General features: G+C 41.2%; 1 protein-coding gene across 4 annotated transcripts in view; it reads right to left on the bottom strand.

Annotated features, from left to right (window-relative positions):
• HPCAL1 (hippocalcin like 1) overlaps positions 1-20706 on the bottom strand; it is a 104273-nt gene that overhangs the window by 26960 nt on the left and 56607 nt on the right. Inside the window, exon 1 of one of the 4 annotated variants that reach the window (XM_048498606.1) lies at positions 17516-17589. The exons of the other annotated variants lie outside the window; for them this stretch is intronic. The gene's annotated coding sequence lies outside the window, so the exon portion shown is untranslated. Of the gene's footprint in view, positions 1-17515; positions 17590-20706 lie in introns of those variants that run through there. 4 annotated transcript variants of the gene reach the window in all.

The following is a 20706-nucleotide window of genomic DNA, read 5'->3' as shown; positions in this document are numbered from 1 at the left end:
GTTTACATTTGCACTAAAATCAGAATTGGAAACAAAGAATTGGAAACATAGTTTTCAAATGTAATTTTGTAGAATAAGCATAAACTACAGCTGGTGTGGATGTAAAGGCAAACAATGTTTTGCCATGAAAAGGAGGAATTTGAGAGTGTTTGGGATAGATGCAGAGTGAGCAAATATCTAAGTCAAAGACTTGCTCAAATTCATGTGAACTGAACCTCAGCTTGACAAATGTTGAAGAAAAGAACGAAGGCTAGGAAAAGGGTGGCTGGTTACTATATTCAGGGAAATCAATCTCCACTGAGACAAAACCGAAATTGTTTCACTGAGCAAATGGCAAACAGTGACTGATCACAGACCAAATGGCAAGCACTGATGTTTAAGGTGATGATGTGAAGTTTAAAAAGCTCAGCATCCATAAGCATGTGTCCAGTGTGGACGTGGGACATAAAAACACGGCGCAATGTAATCCTGTTAAAATATAAGAAAATCTGACTGTGTATGTTAAGTGGTCACCATATAAATTAATTACCTCCAAAATGTCCTAAAATTAATAGTTTTGCTCAGGTGTTTCCACTTCCTCTTTTCCTGCTGTCTTCATTTTTTTCTAGCATGATTGTCTTTCTACTGTTGTAATCTATGAAATGCAAACTGATCTTTTTTTGCAATCCTCTCATATGCTTCATAAGAACATAAGAACAAGCCAGTTGGATCAGACCAAAGTCCATCTAGTCCAGCTCTCTGCTACTCGCAGTGGCCCACCAGGTGCCTTTGGGAGTTCACATGTAGGATGTGAAAGCAATGGCCTTCTGCGGCTGTTGCTCCCGAGCACCTGGACTGTTAAGGCATTTGCAATCTCAGATCAAAGAGGATCAAGATTGGTAGCCATAAATCGACTTCTCCTCCATAAATCTGTCCAAGCCCCTTTAAAGCTATCCAGGTTAGTGGGCCATCACCACCTCCTGTGGCAGGTTATTATTCCAAACACCTAAATCAAGCACGCTATGAAGAACTGTTTCCCTTTTATTAGTTCCTAATTCTTCCCCTAAAAGCATTTTCAATGAATGCCCCTTGGTTCTAGGTATTGTGGAGAAAGAGAGAAAAATTTCTCTCTGGTCAACATACTTTCTACCCCATGCATAATTTTGTAGACTCTAAATCATATCCCCCTCAGACGCCTCTCTCTCCAAACCCTAAAGAGTCCCAAACGCTGCAGCCTTTCCCTCATAAGTGAAGGCAGGTGCTCCAGTCCCTCAATCATCCTCAAGGTCTAAGCCCTTTCCTCTGCAATCTCTCTTTCTATCTCTTCAATATCCTTTTTTTTGAGATGTGGCCACTCAGAACTTGAACACAGTACTCCAAGTGCGGTCGCACCACTGCTTTTATATAAGGGCATGACAATCTTTGCAGTTTTATTCTCAATTCCTTTCCTAATTATCCCCAGCATAGCCTTCCTTTTTTTCACAGCTGCCAAACATTGAGCTGACATCTCCCATGGAACTACTCAACTAAGAGCACCCAAATCCCTTTCCTGGTCTGTGACTGATAGCACTGGATCCCCTGTAGCGTGTATGTGAAGTTTGGATTTTTTTTGCCCCTATGTGCATCACTTTGCATTTTGTTGCTACATTGAACTGGCATTTGCCATTTCTCTTAGCTCCACTCACCTAATTCTATCAAGGTCCTTGGAGCTCCTTCAAGAATCCTTTTGTGGTTCCCACCCACCCTACTATAATTTGGTATCATCTGCAAACTTTGGCCACACCACGCTTACAAATGCAGCACCTCTCTACTTCCCCAGGTCATTACTATGAATAGGTTAAAGAGCACTGGTCCCACACGGATCCCCTTGGGGGACACTCCATACTCCCTTAGCATCTCTCCATTGTGGAGAATTTCCCATTTACACCCACCTCTTTGCTTTCCTGTTTCTCAACCAGTTTTTAATCCATAGGAGGACTTCCCCTCTTATTCCTTCATTGCTGAGTTTTCTCAATAGTCTCTGGTGAGGAACTTTGTCAAAAGCCTTTTGGAAATCCAAGTAGACAATGTCCACTGGTTCCCCTTTATCCACATGCCTGTTTACATCCCTCAAAAGAACTCTAGTAAGTTTGTAAGACAGGATTTGCTCTCGTGCAAAAGCCATGCTGACTCTTTTCTCAGCAGGTCCTATTGTTTTGTACATGTTTTTATAATTTTATCTTTTAATGACAGATTCTACTTAATTTTACTTTAGGGAAACAGATAAACAAACTCCTGACTCTGGCCTTGTAATTTCCCGGGTCCCCCTAGTTCCTTTCTTTAAAGATTGGTGTGACATTGGCCATCTTCCAGTCTTCAGGGATGGAGCCTGATTTCAGGGATAAGTTGCATATTAAAGTGAGAACATCAGCAATTTCATGCTTGAGCTCTTTAAGAACTCTTGGGTGAATGCAATCTGGGCCAGGGGATTTGGTAGCATTTAGTTTATCAATGGCTGCCAGAACTTCTTCCTTTGTTCCTGTACCACTTATCTTCGTTAGGGTTCCCCTTCTGACTTCAGCCTCTCCTCCCAAGAAGTTTCTTTGGTCTCTAGGTGCAGGAATTTTCCTCACCTCCTCTTGGGTGAAGACAGATGCAAAGAATTCATTCAGCTTTTCTGCAATCACCCTGTCATCTTTTAGCACACCCTTTGTTCCTTCAATAACCAATGTAAATTTGCAATATAATCTTTAGCGCCTCCTCATTTTTTAAAATCTGAATTGAACACCGAGCATTTATTATTCCATATACCAAAATACTCTTTGTTGGTGAGTAATGTGATGGTCTGATAGTTGTAGTCTGACATTTTTTTTAATTGGAATATAGATTGTTTCCAGTCTATGGGCACTTGTTCTGTTTTCCACATTTGTTCACACATTCTTGCTAGATTTTGATGGCTTTGATTCTATGGTCTGAAACAGCTAATATCCCATCTACTCCTGGTGATTTGTTTCACCCAACTGCTTTGAGTGCAGCTTTAACTTCATTTTCCAAAACTGCAGAATCTTTGTCAAAATATTCTTCTTTGAAGGAATTTATTAACCTTTAATCTCTTCTGTATTATTCTTCAGTATATTGTTCCCATTTTTGTCTTTATTTTGTCCTGTTCAGTTAATGTATTTCCAGATTGATCTTTTAGCATGCCTAAATATGCTTTAAATTTCCCTTTGATGCCTCAGATTTTGTGGAACAGATCTCCTGTTCTTCCTTTTTTGCAGTTCTCTTCTATTACCTTACACTGGTTCTCTTCGCCACTATGTGCAAGTTGCTGGGACACTTTATTTAGACTTCGGATTTTTATTGCTTTGTACTTTTGCTTCTCTTCTATCTTTAGCCATTAAAAAGTTTCATCAGTCATCCATTTCTTTTGCTACAGGAACAGTCTTTGCACACTGTTCCTTGATAAAGTGTCTGGCTACAACTCATAATTCTTCTGGTTCCGATTCACTTTATTTTTATTTATTTTTTAGATTTTTACCCCACCCTTTCCCCAAGAGGCTCAGGGTGGCAACAACATTTAAAAAACAATCACAGTAAAATAATAATAAATATATTAAAACAATGACAGTCATAGCCAAAAAAACCTAATTTCAGATGGCGACTTACAAATTTAATATGTCCCTCCCCCTGGGAGGCCAAAAGCAGATGTTAGCCCAGCTGGCCATCAGGGAAAGCAGGGCCCTGATTTCAGACAGGAGCATATTCCACCAGGTAGGAGCCAGGACCGAGAAGGCCTTGGTCCTTGTTGAGGACAACTGGATAGATTTTCGGTCAGGGATTTCCAGGAAGTTCCCCTCCAAAGAACAGAGGAACCAACTAGGGCAATATGGGGAGAGGTGGTCCCTAAGGTATGTGGGACCAAGACTGCTCATGGTCTTAAAGGTCAGAACCAATACCTTAAAGATAAACCGGTACTCGATAGGCAGCCAGTGGAGATGGAAAAGGGCAGGTGTAGTTGGAGCCTCACAGCAGAATGCTTAATGAGTTTCAACTTCCGGATTAGGTTCAAGGGCAGGCCAGAGTAGAGCGAGTCACAATAATCTAAAGCTTGAGATTGACAATAAGATACTCTTATGAACCGTATCAGACCACATCAAGACCAATCTACTTTTAGGGGAATCTCAGGGGAAAACACAAATCTCAATACACCAGTGCCTCCTTATTCCAAACAGGCATGCAACAAGAAAGCCATCCATGGAGAAGTCAGGAGTTGGATCCAACCAACTGTTTGGTGGATAGGAAAAAGATCCCCTTTGACTACCCTAAAAGGTTGTGCTGGGGATTGCAGAATCAGCATGTAGAACAGCCATGTTGGATGAAAACAGAACTAAGGAAAAGAATTGGATGAGATCTCATGAAAAAGCTGACTGGATCCAATCCCATATATTTGTTTAGGAGAACCAAAAGCCACATAGGGATATCCACTGCAGAGACACACATGTTTACATTCATCAGGAAAACAACAATAAGAATAAAATAATTTCAGTACTCCTAACACTACAGGCATAGATAAGATGGTAATATTTGTGTGGGTACATTCTGTACTGCTTACCAGCAATGCTACAAGCACTATCTAGTAAGCGCCTGCATCACTCTCAACATCAAAAATACAACACAGCGCTTACAGTTCAGCCGTGACACAATAAGAGCACAAGCGCAGAGATATCATGCAGTTTTTCAACTGCATAGCAATGAGAATTATGAAAAAATGCAAGTTCCCCAGACAATTCTGAAATCATGACTGCACATTTATCACTTGCAGTGGGGCAAAGCTTGTATGAAACGCCTCTAAGACAGTTAACAGCATATAAAATTTTTACCGTTTTGTGTTTTTAATTTAAGCACAAAGTGACTAGGAGATCAGAAGGGGAAGAAAGGCATCCACTTACTGATCCATCCACCCATCCATCTGAGATTCTCTACGTAATTGCCCTACATTAGCTTCCCTTTCCTTCCTTTGAACGCTGTGCTTAATTTAGTCCATAATAATGCCTGAGTCATACCCTGACTCAAAGCTGGAGCAAAGGTCAAGAATTCCGCCATTAAAAAAGAGATACCATTTCTGCAATTACAACACTTTCTAGATATACTTTTTATATATTTTCAATTTAATGCATACACATTATTCCCCTCCCCCCACCATTCAGTTAATATCTCCTTTTTTCCCTTACACAAATGCCAATATTTACAATTCTGTTGAAATTCCCCTCTTGGCATGCATTTATATAACAAATTAATTGTCTTTTTACCACCTTTTAACAGCTTGACAACAAGAATTCTAACAATGCTACTATGCCGGTGTAATTTGCCATTTGCTTAATGAACCATGATATGCAACATGCAGCCCATTTACCTCTTCCCTGGGGACTGTCAATGCCTTGGACTGAGTAGTACTAGCTTCTTATCTGTGCTGTAAGGTCATAAACGTTTTCATTTAATGATGGTGCAATATCGTTGTTGATTTATGGTCTACCAAATTGAGCCGGCTCTGCCTACACCTTTCCCAGAGATCTTTCCTTTAGAATAATGTTTTTAATTCGTGCCTTACTTTCATTTGTAAACAAACTCTTATGCTTTTGTCTCACATGTTATGCTTTGTCACATGTTAGTTGCCTTGAACAGAAGGAAATAAGATAAGTAGTAAACATTTTTTAAAAAGTGTAAGCTTGTGGCATGATAAAGACTACAGATTTAATAGGGTATACGCACTGTAGCTAGTCACACACTGACCCTGGCATTAGCTCCCAGTGGAATTCTGGATCATCTTCAAGGTGTTGGTGTTGACCTTTAAGGCTCTTCACGGCCTTGGGCCCTCATACCTATGAGACCGCCTTGCCCCATATGTCCCAGTTCACCCTCTGCGTTCTGCAGAGGCAAATTTATTGGTGGTCCTTGAACCCACAATGATGCAGCTGGCCTCTACCCAGGCCAAGGCTTTCTAGGCCCTGGCCCCTGCCTGGTGGAACGCTCTTCCTCCAGCTGTTAAGGCCCTGTGGGACCTTGGTGAGTTCCGCAGGGCCTGCAAAACTGAACTGTTCCACCGGGCCTTTCGGGAGGCTAGCCGCGGATTGTCCGCCCCCTCGATGCCCCATGTACCATCTGGTTACCATCTACAGTGATCTGCCGATCCCCTCCCTTGGGGGCAGGAGGTATGAAGTTGGGGTTTGGACGCCATCCTAAATATGGTTTATTTGAGTTATAGTGCTGCTACTGTTTTAATGGATTTTATTGCACTTTTGATTTATGTTGTTGTATTATGTTTTATCACTATTTGTTGGTGGTTTTATTGTACACTGCCCTGAGCCCTTCTGGGGTAGGGCAGTCTATTAAATTTAACTAACTAACTAACTAACTAACTAACTAACTAACTAACTAACTAACTAACTAACTAACTAACTAACTAACTAACTAACTAACTAAAATAATAGAATTAATTATAATAGAATTAATTAGCAACAGCTTGTATCTTCAGGTTAATAGAATTGTTATGGGTACCTGGCATGGGTCTATAACATGCCAACATATTCATACTTGTCTTGAAGCTACACTTCCTTAGCCCTGTTTGTGTTCTGTGTTTCTACTACTTGAGATTCACCGACACTTTCTGTATTGTCTGGAGTCATGGAAGGAGGCCTGCGAGAAATTTTTATCAAGCCTTCAATGAATTTCTACCCTACTATCAATCTGAGCCCAGACCATTCTACACAGCTGGCTCATTTTCTGGAAACCACTGTGCAACTACATGGAGGGACAAAGCACCACTTCCTAGCAGACTCAAAAACCTACTGACCACTATGGACAACACCAGACTTCTAGCCATCATCTAGAACAGGAGTCTGAAACCTGCGGCTCTCCAGATGTTCATGGACTACAAATCACATCAGCCCCTGCCAGCATTGTTTTTGGCCATGCTGGCAGAGGCTGATGAGAATTGTAGTCCAGTAACATCTGGAGAGTTGCAGGTTGCAGACCCCTGAAAATACCATACAATCCTTTGTGTGCAATCACATGAGCAAACAACACTGGTGTAATGTAAGTGTAAATAATCAATCGGCATATCAGACCATCTGATATAGCAAAATATCCAGTTAGAACTCTTAAAAAACAATTCATCTACCCTTTTCCTCCAACTGTTCCAACTAATTGTCCCAGATAAAGACAACAGGTGTTAGTCAGCTTGCAAACTCAGCAAAAAAACAGGAGTGATTCCACAGCAACCAATTTATTTAAGCTTGTTTTGGAAGGGATCATTTCCTCCCTATGGGTCTTTCCTTTATCGGAGTTTCTGGATTGCACAGTCAGGACAAGAGTCGCACAAGTTACAGTGCCTCCATTCCTAGGTAAGGAAAATCCTAACAAAGTGATGTTTATAGTAAAACTTGAAATATGTTCAAAAGGGTCATTTCAAATTTCTCTTTTCAGTATTTTTAAACTTTCTAGCGGTTGCCATAAATCAGCTGTGACTTAACAAGGGGAAAAATTGCCTCAGTTACCTGCTCCTTGGGGCTTTTGAAACATTGCCTGTTCAAGGAAGGGTGTTTTGGTTAAACCAGCAGCATTTCAAAGTCATATTGTACGCAAACAAGTATTTATAGTTATCTTGTATAGCAAGTAGTTTGGTTAATCCAATGTAAGGCAAGACCAGCCACTGTTTTGTGCCCATTTTCGCTGTTGCCACGCCACCACCGCGGGGTAAAATCCTATTCCTCTCTTGTCATGTGGGTTGCCCTGAGATCAAGCAGCCAGCAAGTGGGTCAGGACATGAGCAGACTCTCACATTACACAAACTTTATTTCTAAAAGGCACAAACTCAGGATCATAGGTGTCAAACTCACGGCCCTCCAGATGTTATGGACTACAGTTCCCATCATCCGTTGCCAGCATGATGCTGGCAGGGGATGATGGGAACTGTAGTCTATAACATCTGGAGGGCCGTGAGTTTGACACCTGTGCTCAGGATACTACAAAATGGCATGATCTAGGTGTTCCAAGTAATGTAAATAAAAGGACAGTTACTAAGATACTTACTATCTATGGTACAGCCATTCTCCCCTTCTTCCCAGCCACAGAGATGCCTGGCCCCCTTTCCATCACTATAACTGGCAAAAGATCTCTTCTCGCCCCAGTACCCCTTATCTCATAACACACTGTACTATAGAACATATTTTATATCAAACATATACTAGCTGCTGCCAGTGTCTTCAACACTACTGTTATGGCAGCTCAATACTCCCTTTGAATTGAATATCATATTATTTTCACAGCAAACAAAAATATAGCGCTTTAAAAAGAATGGGACTAAAATGCTATTTACTCAGTGTATAAAGATGGTGACAGACAGTCCTTTCTGAGTCACATGACTTCTAAAAACTAGGGCAAGCAGCAGTGCTTTCAGTTCTATTAAAATAATGGATTCCCAAGGTACTTATTTTTTTCCTTTCATTTGAAACTCCGGACATAGATAGCCAGCACACATCACAGTTTATTTGGCTTTCTCAAGAGGAGTAAATAATGAGATATCCTCTCATTAAGATTTTGGTATTTAAAAAAAAGAAAAGCAAAACTTGGATTATACCTATGGCTTCCAGAAGCATTCCACAAGTAGTTTGGAAAAGAGATTCTAATCCAGCATGATGACATGGCCAGTTAATCACTACATGTTGTTTCAAAGACTTGATGGATATTATTTTTACAGAAACATGCAGTGAAAACAAAGAACCAGAAATAGTGTTCCAGCAGAAGCCTAGATCTCAGTGTTTCCTTTCAAGAATGGCAATGCTCCAAGGCATACACACAATGCACAATATTTCCAAAAGAGTAGAGATTCCTTCATTTGGGAGGGGAAAGGAGAAGAGAAGGGAAAAATTGGACACATGTTGAAAATAGCTTGCCCCAAGCTTTAAACAAGCTTTTTTGCTGGGGGGAGGGGGGGTTGCTTTCAGAAAGGAAAAAAAATGGACAAAAGTGGGCAAACAACAGACACAACAAAGCCATCAGAGAGACAGCGGGCTGGAGAATTTCAAGCCAGGGTGGAAGAGGCAGGAAAACGGAGGGGAAAAAAATCAATGGGATTTGGGCAGTTCCGTACCATCAGACCCTCTTCCTATTTCCCTTCCTTCAGAGAAGTGTGAGGTACCGGTCCAGTTAAAAAAACACACACAACCAAATAACCTTTCCAATGTCGTTGCTGAAGGAGCAGCAGTGGCGTAGGAGGTTAAGAGCTCGTGTATCTAATCTGGAGGAACCGGGTTTGATTCCCAGCTCTGCCACCTGAGCTGTGGAGGCTTATCTGGGGAATTCAGATTAGCCTGTGAACTCCCACACACGCCAGCTGGGTGACCTTGGGCTAGTCACAGCTTCTTGGAGCTCTCTCAGCCCCACCTACCTCACAGGGTGTTTGTTGTGAGGGGGGAAGGGCAAGGAGATTGTAAGCCCCTTTGAGTCTCCTGCAGGAGAGAAAGGGGGGATAAAAATCCAAACTCCTCCTCCTCCTCCTCCTCCTTCTTCTTCTTCATGGAAGGAAAACAGAAATGCTTCACAGGGAATGGCTTACAGTTTAGAATCACTTTTCCTCAATTCCATGGCAGAATATACTGAAAAGGCACACTACGGTTTCAGAGGTTTCCCACTGAGAAGGTGAGGCACAAATTATCATCTCAGGTACATACATGGTGATTTAGTCAAAGGAAGACAATCCACCTAGACATCTATGGCAAATGATGCCTGTAAATATCATCACCAGGAAAAAAAAAACCATTACACACTCTGAGAGGCAGCGGCACATGCCATAATCTCTGAACAGCAGCAGAAGGGAGTAGAACAGAGAGCAAAAACAGTAGATGTACATCTTGTACAGTATTTGAGCTTGTCAAAATGCCACCATCTTACAAGAGGATGATCTCAATTTGAAATGTTGTCATTCTCTGCCTACACGGAAAGTTACTATTGTTACAACTTTTATATCATATTGAATCCAAACTCTTTAATTGGAACTTCTATTTAACTAAATAAGCCTTGCAATTATTTTATGTTATGTAGAACATTTATTAGCACTCTTTTTACCCTGTGGAACTCAAGGCAACTTACAATATAAACAAAACAGTTATAAAAACGCGATAAAAACAATATAAATAAACTATTGTAAACACACAGAACAGATCACAATTAGGACTGCCAATAAGTAAAAATTAAATCAGGCCTTCTTAAATTAAAGAAAACTGCCTTCAGATCCCTCCTGACAATTAGCAACAAAGAGGGCAGCCATATATCTCTGGGAAGACTGCTCTATAACCATGGGGCTGGCCCATGTTCACTAGACAAACTACTTTGATTATCTGGTTGTTACTAGTAACGTTTTGGTGGAGTCAGATTTTATAGCTACCTAACAGAAAAACCATTTGAAAAATATGGTTATTTTTCTCGTATTAAGATGTGGACTGTATTTATTGTGCCGTTTCATTGGCAAAAACCTACTTCAGGCACAAAAGAAGCCCCAGGAAAGTGTTTTTAGCCCTGGAGCATAAGAGTGTAATCCAGTTCAGTGCGACTGCCCCTTTTCTAGAATGTATCCTTTTTCTTCCTTAAAGGCTTAATAAAAACAGTGCTTTTAAGTCACATTCTGCACACAGAGATTCAACAATGGCAAAAAGAGATCAAGTGTAAAGCCCGCAATGCACTGCTTAAGCCACTTACGTAACTAAGAAGCTGCGGGATGAAAGGGCAGTCAAAGCAGCGCAGCGCACTTCTGAGCAGCGGCTGAATTGTGAGCTTTGAAAAGCTCATGAACAGCTTTTACTGGAACCAGAGTTGTTCGGCAAGAATAAGCCTGAAAGTGAAGCCATGCTGGCAGTGAGGACCTTGCTGAAATCATTACGTGGAGATATCGGGTTACTAACAAATGGTCAAACAGCATGCCAGCATCTTAAATAATGGAATATCTAAAGCAGACTGTGGCTTACCTTCTCGCATAGAGAGTGCTTAGCTCAGAACTACTAGGAGACAATTTGGTGCATTTTCAAATGCTCGAGGGTGCATTCCACCTGCCTTCTGGGATATAATGGCTTTCTGAACTTGCTGGGCACTTCATTATTCTAGGTCCTGCTCCATTATTTTAATGAAATTGAAGGGCATGGCTGCGCAGCACTTAGGGGAAACCATAATGGAAAACTTTTGGTTTCCTTTTAATATTTCTCCCTACTCTCAAGCTCTGCAAAAACTCTCTTGGTTCCCTGCCCATTTCAAAGACACAACCTTTTCACCTCTTACACAGAGAATACATAGCCCAAACACAACATGTGCCTATTTTAATGATACTAATAGCTTAGAACTAATTAAATTCTCATTTTTTTCTAAACATGAAAATGAGGACCGATCCACATGTTACTTTCTCTCCCTATAGGACCCCATTTGACCAAGTTTTCTTTTCCTGAATACCATATGTTAGAAGCTCTGATGGTTTCACTACTATGAACTTCAAAGTCAGATTTAGGAAACTACAGTACATGGATTATTAATACAGAAATTTTTTCCAATTAAATCATCCACCCACCATTTTCCACAATATTTACACAAAAGAAATTGGATGCAGGATTAAACTGCAATTGCAGAAATATAACATGCAAAATTGTGGCCTTTTCTGTATGCACAGTTTATCCAGATTTTCCCTTTCATCAAATCTTTTTTGCTTTTGCACTCAGGTGCTCCGGGAAGCAATTACAATGTGCAGTTACAAGGAAGCAGCAATTCAAAAGTGTCTCAGCCTCCATTTCTACCATTGAAAACTACCCACACAAAATGGAAGCCCAAAACCCCCCAATAAAATCTACTGGAGCAGGGGCCACTACATGAAAGAAGTAACCCCTCCCCAACACACTTTTTGGCCAAGCTGGAATTTCAGTAATGTACAATTGTTACTGCAACAGTCCCTCGTCAAATTCCTTCTGCAAAAGTGACTTCCCTTATCAATTTCACTGGCTTCTAACTGAAGACACAAAGAATATTTTCCTTAATGTTACATCTCTAATACGATATGACAAAGAGAAAAAAATAAATTTCCTTTCAAAAATGGAGGATGGGGGGCGGAGAAAGCAGGTGAAGAGGAGGCTGACTGACTACATGGGGGCACAGAGTAATTTAGAGGGCATGGTAATTTAGGTGCTGAGGCAATTACTCTCTGTCCTTAGGTTCCATAATAAAAATAATACATTTCCTTTACAGGAGAAGGGGCAAGAGAAAATGCATGAAGGGGAGGTTGAGAGCATGGATAACGGCCAGGTGTTTGGCTGTTATATATATAAAAAGAGCTTGGGAAAACAATTCAGGAAAAATGAATAGAAAACACTCCCAAAACCAGAGGGGAAAAACAACAACATGGGATTAAAAGAAAAAAGTAGCACTTGGCAGCAAGATAAATTGTTAACAACTCGTATGGTAAAGGCCTATCTTTGGTTTATTAGAATTGTGCTTCCATTTTCAGATTTCAATGACTAAAACCCAATTTGGCCATACCCACTGAAATACTCTCAATCAGGTAAGGAAAAACATAATAGTTGCAGGCAACTAATTAGAGAAATTCCTTTTGCTAATTCCTAAGTCTCATAATCTAAACAGTGGCTTTTGAACTGTAGTTCATATCTGTACTGCATTTCATACCTGTATTTCAATTAAGTAACTATCCCACACAGCATTTATATAGAGATCACTGTATTCCTTCCATTAGACTCGAGCAACAAGTTAGATACAAAGCCAGATCAAAAAGGATCGAAGGCAAATAAGCCACCCAGAAATTCATGGAGGTGCTCTGCCAATACTTTACCCACAATAGCTAAATTTGAGGCAGCTCTACAATGTGACATCCCCTTGTCGAATGAAGGTTTGTTAATCAATAGATGTAAGAAGCTCTCCCACCCCTAATTCATCAATGAAGTAGACAAGACCAGGAGATTATTTGCCCATTCCCCCATGCCATTTAATCAGAGGTGGGATCCAGCAGGTTCTCACAGGTTCCCGAGAGTAGGTTACTAATTATTTGTGTGTGCCGAGAGGGGGTTACTAATTGGTGATTTTGCCACGTGATTTTTGCCTTAGTTATGCCCCTCCTCTCAGCAGTAACGCGCAGAACTTGAAGCAGTCTAGCAGGAGGTGCACCGGCATGCGTATAGCAGCTCATGCGCCAGCGCAGCATTGCTTTCCTGCCTGCTAAGCGATCCTACGCAGCGGCTAAGCGCCCTTGCAACAGCCTGCCCAGGAATGCCTCTCACCAGCTGTGCCTGGCCACGCCCCCATCATGCTCCTCACTTCTTAATATTGGCTTACCACAGTTTGAATCCCGCCCACCTCTGCGGGGAACCTGTCACTAAAATTTTTGGATTCCACCACGGCATTTAATGCAATATAAAGGTCATGTTTATGTTGCTATTAGTGTCAGTACTCGGAATAAAACCAACATTAGTGCAAAAACAATGTGGTAGATCCTTTCTTTAAACTCATAAATCAAGCATATGGGCAAAGTAAGTTTAACCTTGCTTCCTCCTAAACCTTACTTTGTATACTCATTTCTTCCCCCAATATTTTCCTTCCAGGCTGTTATTACAGCCTGACTTGAGACAAAGCACTTCATCAAAGTGCAGAGGGCACAAGAGGTCTGGGTTCACCAACATGCTCCATTAAAACACAAAATGAACAAAGATGCCCATTTTCCACATTACAGGCAGGTGCAAGTGTAAGAATCTCTCACCAACGTATATTCATCATAAGTCTGCCTCAGTCCATCCTGCAAGTGAGAATTTTAAATTTAAATTGGCTATAAACCCAAAATGTTGTTTTCTGCCATCCTCTCGAAATTCTTCAGGGAGGATCCCTTGGATAAGAGCACACCCCAGATAACTTCATCCCAATGGAAAGGGGAAGTTGGAGCTGGAAATGCATTTCACATTCAAAACTATGTAAGGCAGTGGTTCTCAACCTTCCTAATCCCGTGACCCTTTAATACAGTTCCTCATGTTGTGGTGACCCCCAACCCTAGCACGTATCCATTTTACAGATGGAGAACACTGATGCAGAGAGTCTTAGCCGACCCCTGTGAAAGGGTCATTCGACCCCCAAAGGGGTCCCGACCCACAGGTTGAGAACCACTGATGTAAGGGGACAGATTAATTGCTCCTCTCTCCTTCTCCTAAACTGTTTCATCTTCACAGTCTGCTGAGGTGGATTGCTGCCTTAAAGCAACAGGCTTCCATGAAGTCTACTGCACCGAAAGCCCTTGAAGGTGGTTTCAGGTATAAAACTAGATATTAGATATGGACACCCACAACCCCTTTAAACTGTACCACCACATGAGAATGGTTAGGCAAAGCCTGATTTTGAATTGCATTAGTTTAGAAGTAATCTGCATTGATTTCGAGGGTCCTTCTGCTTGACTTCCACAAGAATGGTCAACAACACTTCTATTTCAGTGGAGGCAGAGAAGAAAAAAGTTTAACCAATTTTTTTTTCTGGGTTTGGTTTCCTATCTCAAATTTACTTTGACATGTTAATTATGTCTCTTTCATTCACACACATAGACAGATGGGCTCTGTATGAGGAAGGCCGGCTGCCAAATTTAGCAGCATTAACAGTAACACACAAAGCTAAATCATTCAGGACTAAAAGAAGGGAAATGGCCACTATCCTAGTGAAGTGCAGAATTCAAGAGACCATTTTTCAGATCCTGCATCTGAAATTCCATTTGCATCTTCACCCCCTCCCCCCCATATAAATGTATATGGCAAGACTAATCCTGAAACGTTAAGCTGTAAAAAGTATTTGGTTACACTTTTAACTGTCCCCTGCAAGCATGAAGGGTTAAGACATAGCTGAAATTTAACATGTAGAATTGTACAGATACCAGTTTTTCATTTAAATCTCCATGTTCAATGGAGCTTTGTGACACAAAGGTCTCTCCCAAACCACTTGAGTGTGAAAGGTTTGCAGAGTTCTCCCACATTCCTCTCCATTCATGCAGCTCCTTTAGGAAATCCAGGAAAGATAATTCCTAAGGTTGGATACAGACCTGCCAAACAGAATGGCTAACTATGCAAGTTATTGCGACATTGTCACTTGGCACAGCCAACCTGTAACTGAACTGAATGCATTCTCTAGTAATGTTCAAGCTCAAGATTTCAAATTCATTCCATCTTTTGGAAGTCAAAAAGATATATGATCACATGGTTTAATATAAGCCAAGCAGGCACAGCTAGGATTAACACAAGTGTTACTATGTCAAACAGGACAGGGTCTTGGATCGGGATAATAATTGTCAAGCATCTTTGCAGAATCAACATTATTTGCAGTTACAGCAGATATAGGGAAAGACCTGTGGTTCAATTTTTAAAAATGTGATTTGAAGGGAAAAAGTTCCAAATTTGGGATCTGCAATTAACCTCAGGTAGAGGGTGCTGGGAGATATTCTTATCCAAGATCTACGGAGAATTTCTGACAGTCAGAAAAGGCAGTACTGAACTAGACAAACCAATGGTTTTATTTGCTAGGGTAGGTTCTTGTGTTCATCGAGTGGTTTTCCAAATATAAACACTGTAAAGAATTACCACTAAATACCTGAAAGCTTGTTTTAAAACAAAATTCTATACATGTGAATGGACCTGCTTCTAAATAAAAATAAAAGACATGGCCTTTCATGTCTCACCTAGCTGCCTATTTAAAAGGAGTCCATTTGAAATTTTTTAAAATTCAGTTTTATATGATATTCCCTTGTAGAAGCACTGTATAACCCAAAATGTATTGTGTCTCTTGGTTTACATGGATCAGGATATTTTCTGTACATGTCCTATATTCTTCTTTCACTTAAGAAAGGTGCAATCTGAGAAGGATTGTCATCAAGTGGCAGGAGTATCTTGGGTGAAGAAAGCAATTGTGTAATATCATTCACTGTTCGTTCCTAGAACTGATGTAACAACATTCTAGGAACTAACTCATCTCTAGGAGTCATAGAGTGAATCCCTAGAGTGTTGTAGTATCATTTACAAGCACAAATTAGAAGTGATGTCACAATGCTATAGAACAGGTGTCTGCAACCCACGGCTCCAGAGCTGCATGTGGCTCTTTCAGCCTTATACTGTGGCTCCACGAGGCCTGGAGGTTGGAAGGTAGAGTGGGCGTGTCCTTCCACCCCTCCAGAGCAGCACTGGAAGGAAAGGTGAGAGGAGGGGCCGAACCGGAGGCAGCTCCGTGCGTGAGGGTGCCACTTTTCACGTCCCCTCCACTCACCTCTCCTTCCAGGGCTGCTCTGGAGGTCTGGAGGAACACGCCCACGCTGCCCTCCGACCCCTGGAGGTCAAAGGGGAGCATGGGCGTGTCCCTCCAGAGCAGCTGCCATCTCCGCTTTGCCAACCCCTCAGCTGCTACCTCCCTCTGCCCTACGGAGCAGGCGGTAGCACTGGGCAGGCCTGCTCCGGCGGGCAGAAGGGGTTTCCCTGTCCGGCCTCGCTGCCTCCTACAGCGCGAGAGGCGGCGGCACCGGGCAGGCTGCAGCCGCCATCCCCCCTCTGTCCCACGGAGGACATCGGCAGAGGGGGTTTCCCTGCCTGGCATCGCTGCCTTCTGCAGCGCGAGAGGCGGCGGCACCAGGTAGGCTGCAGCCGCCATCCCCCTTCTGCCCCATGGAGCAGCCGGGCAGAGGGGTTTTTCCTGCCCAGGGCCTCCGCCTCCCAGCGCTGGAAAGAAAGGTGAGTGGAGGGGCTTAACCAGAGGCAGTTCCGTGTGGAGCCACCTCTCCGGCTCAGTAGATCTTTGGGGCCATGGAAAACGGATCCAAAAGGCTCTTTGGGTGGTAAAGGTTGCCGGCCCCTGCTATAGAATGTTGCTCTATAACTCCATGTTTTGCTTCCACCAGGGCCAAGATCCCTAGTGTGGCCTAGAGCCCAGGGGTGGGAGCCTGTTTACTGCCTGAGGGGAAATGGCAAGCCAAGACCTAAGAAAAGTCACTTATCAGTATGTTTAATACAGAACCCCTGAAACATTCACATAGAGAGAGATGCAGTAAAGCCATTGCTTTCTGGAGAGAAGTAGCATGCAGTCAGTCCAAGAGCAGGCAGCCACCTTTAATGCCTGGGTGGTTGCATGGTACCCACTGAACATCAACCATGTGGCCAAGAGTGGCAGAACAGGGAGATGAGGGACAGAGTTATGAACTGACAGGTAGTGAGTGCCGAACAACTTATGAATATAGAGTGTTAGATGGATAACTGGCAAAGATGGGACTAGCCAAGCCAGGGAAAGAAAAAGAAGGCAAGGGAGATATTTTAAAGAGAGGGTGGACATCTCTCCATCACTAAATGACCTGCTGCTTCTCCAAGCATGCACGTAAAGAAAGACCAACAGCATGGCATCCTTTCTTTTTACACATGTGTACTAGGAACCACATCTTCATAAAAACAGCACCACCAAGACATGTTTGTTATGTAAAGGTCTCCAACCCAAGAAGTGGGGCTCTGTGACCCACCTGCAGGTCCCAACCGATGGGCTGAAGTCCACTGCTGTAGCATATCATGGAGCTACATCTGAGCTTCTGTTTCAAATAGGCACACTGACGTGTCTACTTATAGCTGAAGCAACTTCCCTTTTTACAGCATGAATTACCTGAAACACATTTAGACCTAAAAGACAAGAGAGAGGGAGGGAGGGAGAGAGAGATACATGTGGGTATAGATGTGCAGAAGAGATACTGTAGGAATCAGGTTGCATGGCTCCAGGCTCAAATTTCTCTTCGTTTCAGATAGGACGGAAAACAGCACTGGACACAAAATGCTTTCCCGACAGAAGCAACCTCAAGAAGATGTTTAGTTATTTTTAAAAAGTCTTTTTAAAACATTATTGTCATCTGCAAACCTGTGATGCTACAAATATTTCAAGGCCTATTAAGGTCATCTGCAAGCTGCAGATATTTCAAGTCCTCCTACAAGGATCAGGAAGCCAGCAACTATCTTCTTTCCAGCATATCTAGACTCAGGCATACACAGGCATGACCATTTTGGCATGGATATAATGTATGCTATAACTCTCTTAAAGATGAGGTAAAACAGAAGGAAGACATGTAACACAGCATGGAATCTTTATTCTTGTTCATTCTTTCCAGATACAAAGAACTAACATCCGATCACGGTAGCAGTGCCATTTCTACACCTTTCTAAATGTTCTGCAACTGATGGAGATCAGAACTGGGTGTATGCAATCAAAGCTGCATCAATTATTATGGAAAGAGCATTATGAATAACTGCCACTCTTTGGGGTGATTCCCACCATTTTGCCAGGGAGGCAGGAACAAAATTCTTCTTCTTTCTGTATCCTGAGGGGATCCACCCCTTTTCTCTCAGTTCAGGAACTACTGGTTTTTATTATATTGTGAACTGCCTAGAGTTCTTTGGGGATAAGGCAGTCTACAAAATCTAATAAAAAAATAAGTAAATAAATAAATAAATAAACTACCAGTCAAGTCAACATGATCACACTATAACTAATTTTCAACTTTTAACGTTCTCTTCAACTTTAACCTTAACATCTGAGAACTGTGTAAGAGTATAGAAGATAACATTTTAAGAATCGAGAAGGGAAAAACCCAGGAAGAATGAACTATATATGTCCATGGTGAAAACCATGATGTGAGAGGGCAAGAGGAGATCCCCCCCCCCTTTCATGGGCAAGTACCAAAGATTGTTCTCCCAGTGAGCAGGAGGATATCTTTTGGGACTTCCCATAGCAGTGTCCCTATAGGGTGGGTCATCATTATCTGATTCCAGTACATGCTGAAGAACTCATCTTCCAAATACAGCATCTGCTGAACTGTAAAGGTTGATCTTGTAATGCTATATGAATGTTGTGACTGAAGACCAAATTGCCACTTTGCAGATCTTTTCAATGGATGTATTCTTGGCCATGGCTACATTAGTGGCTGTACTTTGTCTGAAATGAGACATAATTCCTTTAGGGGGTTTGAGCTTTTGAATTCTATAAGCTTCTATCATGCAGTTCTCTAACATCTACTGATGGTTGCATTAGAAACTTTATGACCCAAATTGGATAGCGGTACTGCAATAACCGCTCCCAAGTTCTGGATAGCAGAAGTCCTAATTATACAGGCTTTCTCGTCAAGTTTGTGCCACAAAACCTCCTTCTGGTGCTTCAGCTGTGAATGAAAGGAGGGGAGACAAATCTCTTGTTGTGTATGGCCCCTTCCGCACACGCAAAATAATGTGTTTTCAAACCACTTTCACAACTGTTTGCAAGTGGATTTTGCTATTCCGCACAGCTTTAAAGAGCACTGAAAGCAGTTTGAAAGTGCATTATTCTGCATGTGCGGAAGGGGCCTAGGGAACGTGTTGATTTTAGGTCTAAAAGTCAGGTTGCTTCTCAGGATGACTTTGTCATTATGGAAGATGAATAAATTCTGTTTCCATTTTCAGTAGAATCTGATATATTCTGCCCATCAAATGTTGTTTCTGTGTTATGATCTCTTTTTCAAAATCTGAGTTTTCCATTCTGTGAACTTAATTCTCTTTTAAGTCTAGATGAGATCTGAAAATATGTCAACCATTGTATTTTGCTTTCCTCTGTCATTATTGTTTGCCATGATTTAATTTCCCCTTGTTTGTTAATCATTTCTTTGATTATATTACAGTTCTTCTTCAAAGTTTCAACATCCTAGTGCACTTTTATCAGAGATTTTAGACATGAAGTTGCAGGGCTGAGTCTTAAAAATGTTTTTTTCATATTTTTCCATATTTCAAATAATCCTTTTCTTATTACATTTCAATCTTTTTTACCAGCTTTTTTTTGGGAATCTGTTCTTTCTTGCCATAAATAGCTATGTATACCTGATGAAAGACTCACAATTTCTAATTTCACAATATTGTGAATTGGGTTTAGTATCCAAGCAGTGATCCAAGTTAGTCCAGCTGCATAATAATATAATTTAATATTTGGTAACACTATTCCTCTTCTTTTCTTCTCATCTTGTAATACTTTAAATCGTACCTCTTGGTATTTTGTAGGCCCAGATAAATTTGAAATAGAAAATTCACCTTAGGCAACATATTCATTTTAACACTTGCCATTCTTCCTAGTCAGGACAGTTGGAATTAGGACCACCTTTGTAGATCTTCTTGAATCTTCTTCCAAGTTGACCATTTATATTGATACCTAAACACTTAAGTTTGTTGGTGAAAATATCACAACCAGTTTTCTCTTTAATATCTTTTACTTCTTGTTTGGTGAAAAGCCTTGTGATAATGTTTGTTTTATCATGATTTATTTTTAAATCCGGCGAATTGCCCATATTGTTCTATTTGATCCATCAGATGTTTTATTGAAGAATTAGGATTAGATATTGTCAGTACCACGTCATCTGCATAGCTTTTCATATTCTTTAGCATATATTTTCAAACCTGTGATTCTAGGATCTTGTCTGATTCTTGTTGCAAGGAGTTCTATGGCTAATATATATAGTAATGGTGATAGCGGACATCCTTGTCTTGTTCCTTTTTCAATTTGAATCTCTTCTGTTAAAGTGTCATTAATTAAAATTCTCGCTTTTTGTCTAGCATATATTCTTTGTATCCATTCTAAAAATCAAGGACCACAATTTAAATGTTCCAGAATCTTTAGCATATATTTCCAAGAAGTATTGTCAAAAGCTTT

This window comes from Sphaerodactylus townsendi, linkage group LG01 (assembly GCF_021028975.2).
Source record: "Sphaerodactylus townsendi isolate TG3544 linkage group LG01, MPM_Stown_v2.3, whole genome shotgun sequence".
Lineage (NCBI taxonomy): Eukaryota > Metazoa > Chordata > Lepidosauria > Squamata > Sphaerodactylidae > Sphaerodactylus > Sphaerodactylus townsendi.
This window is presented reverse-complemented; position numbering and strand designations above follow the sequence as displayed.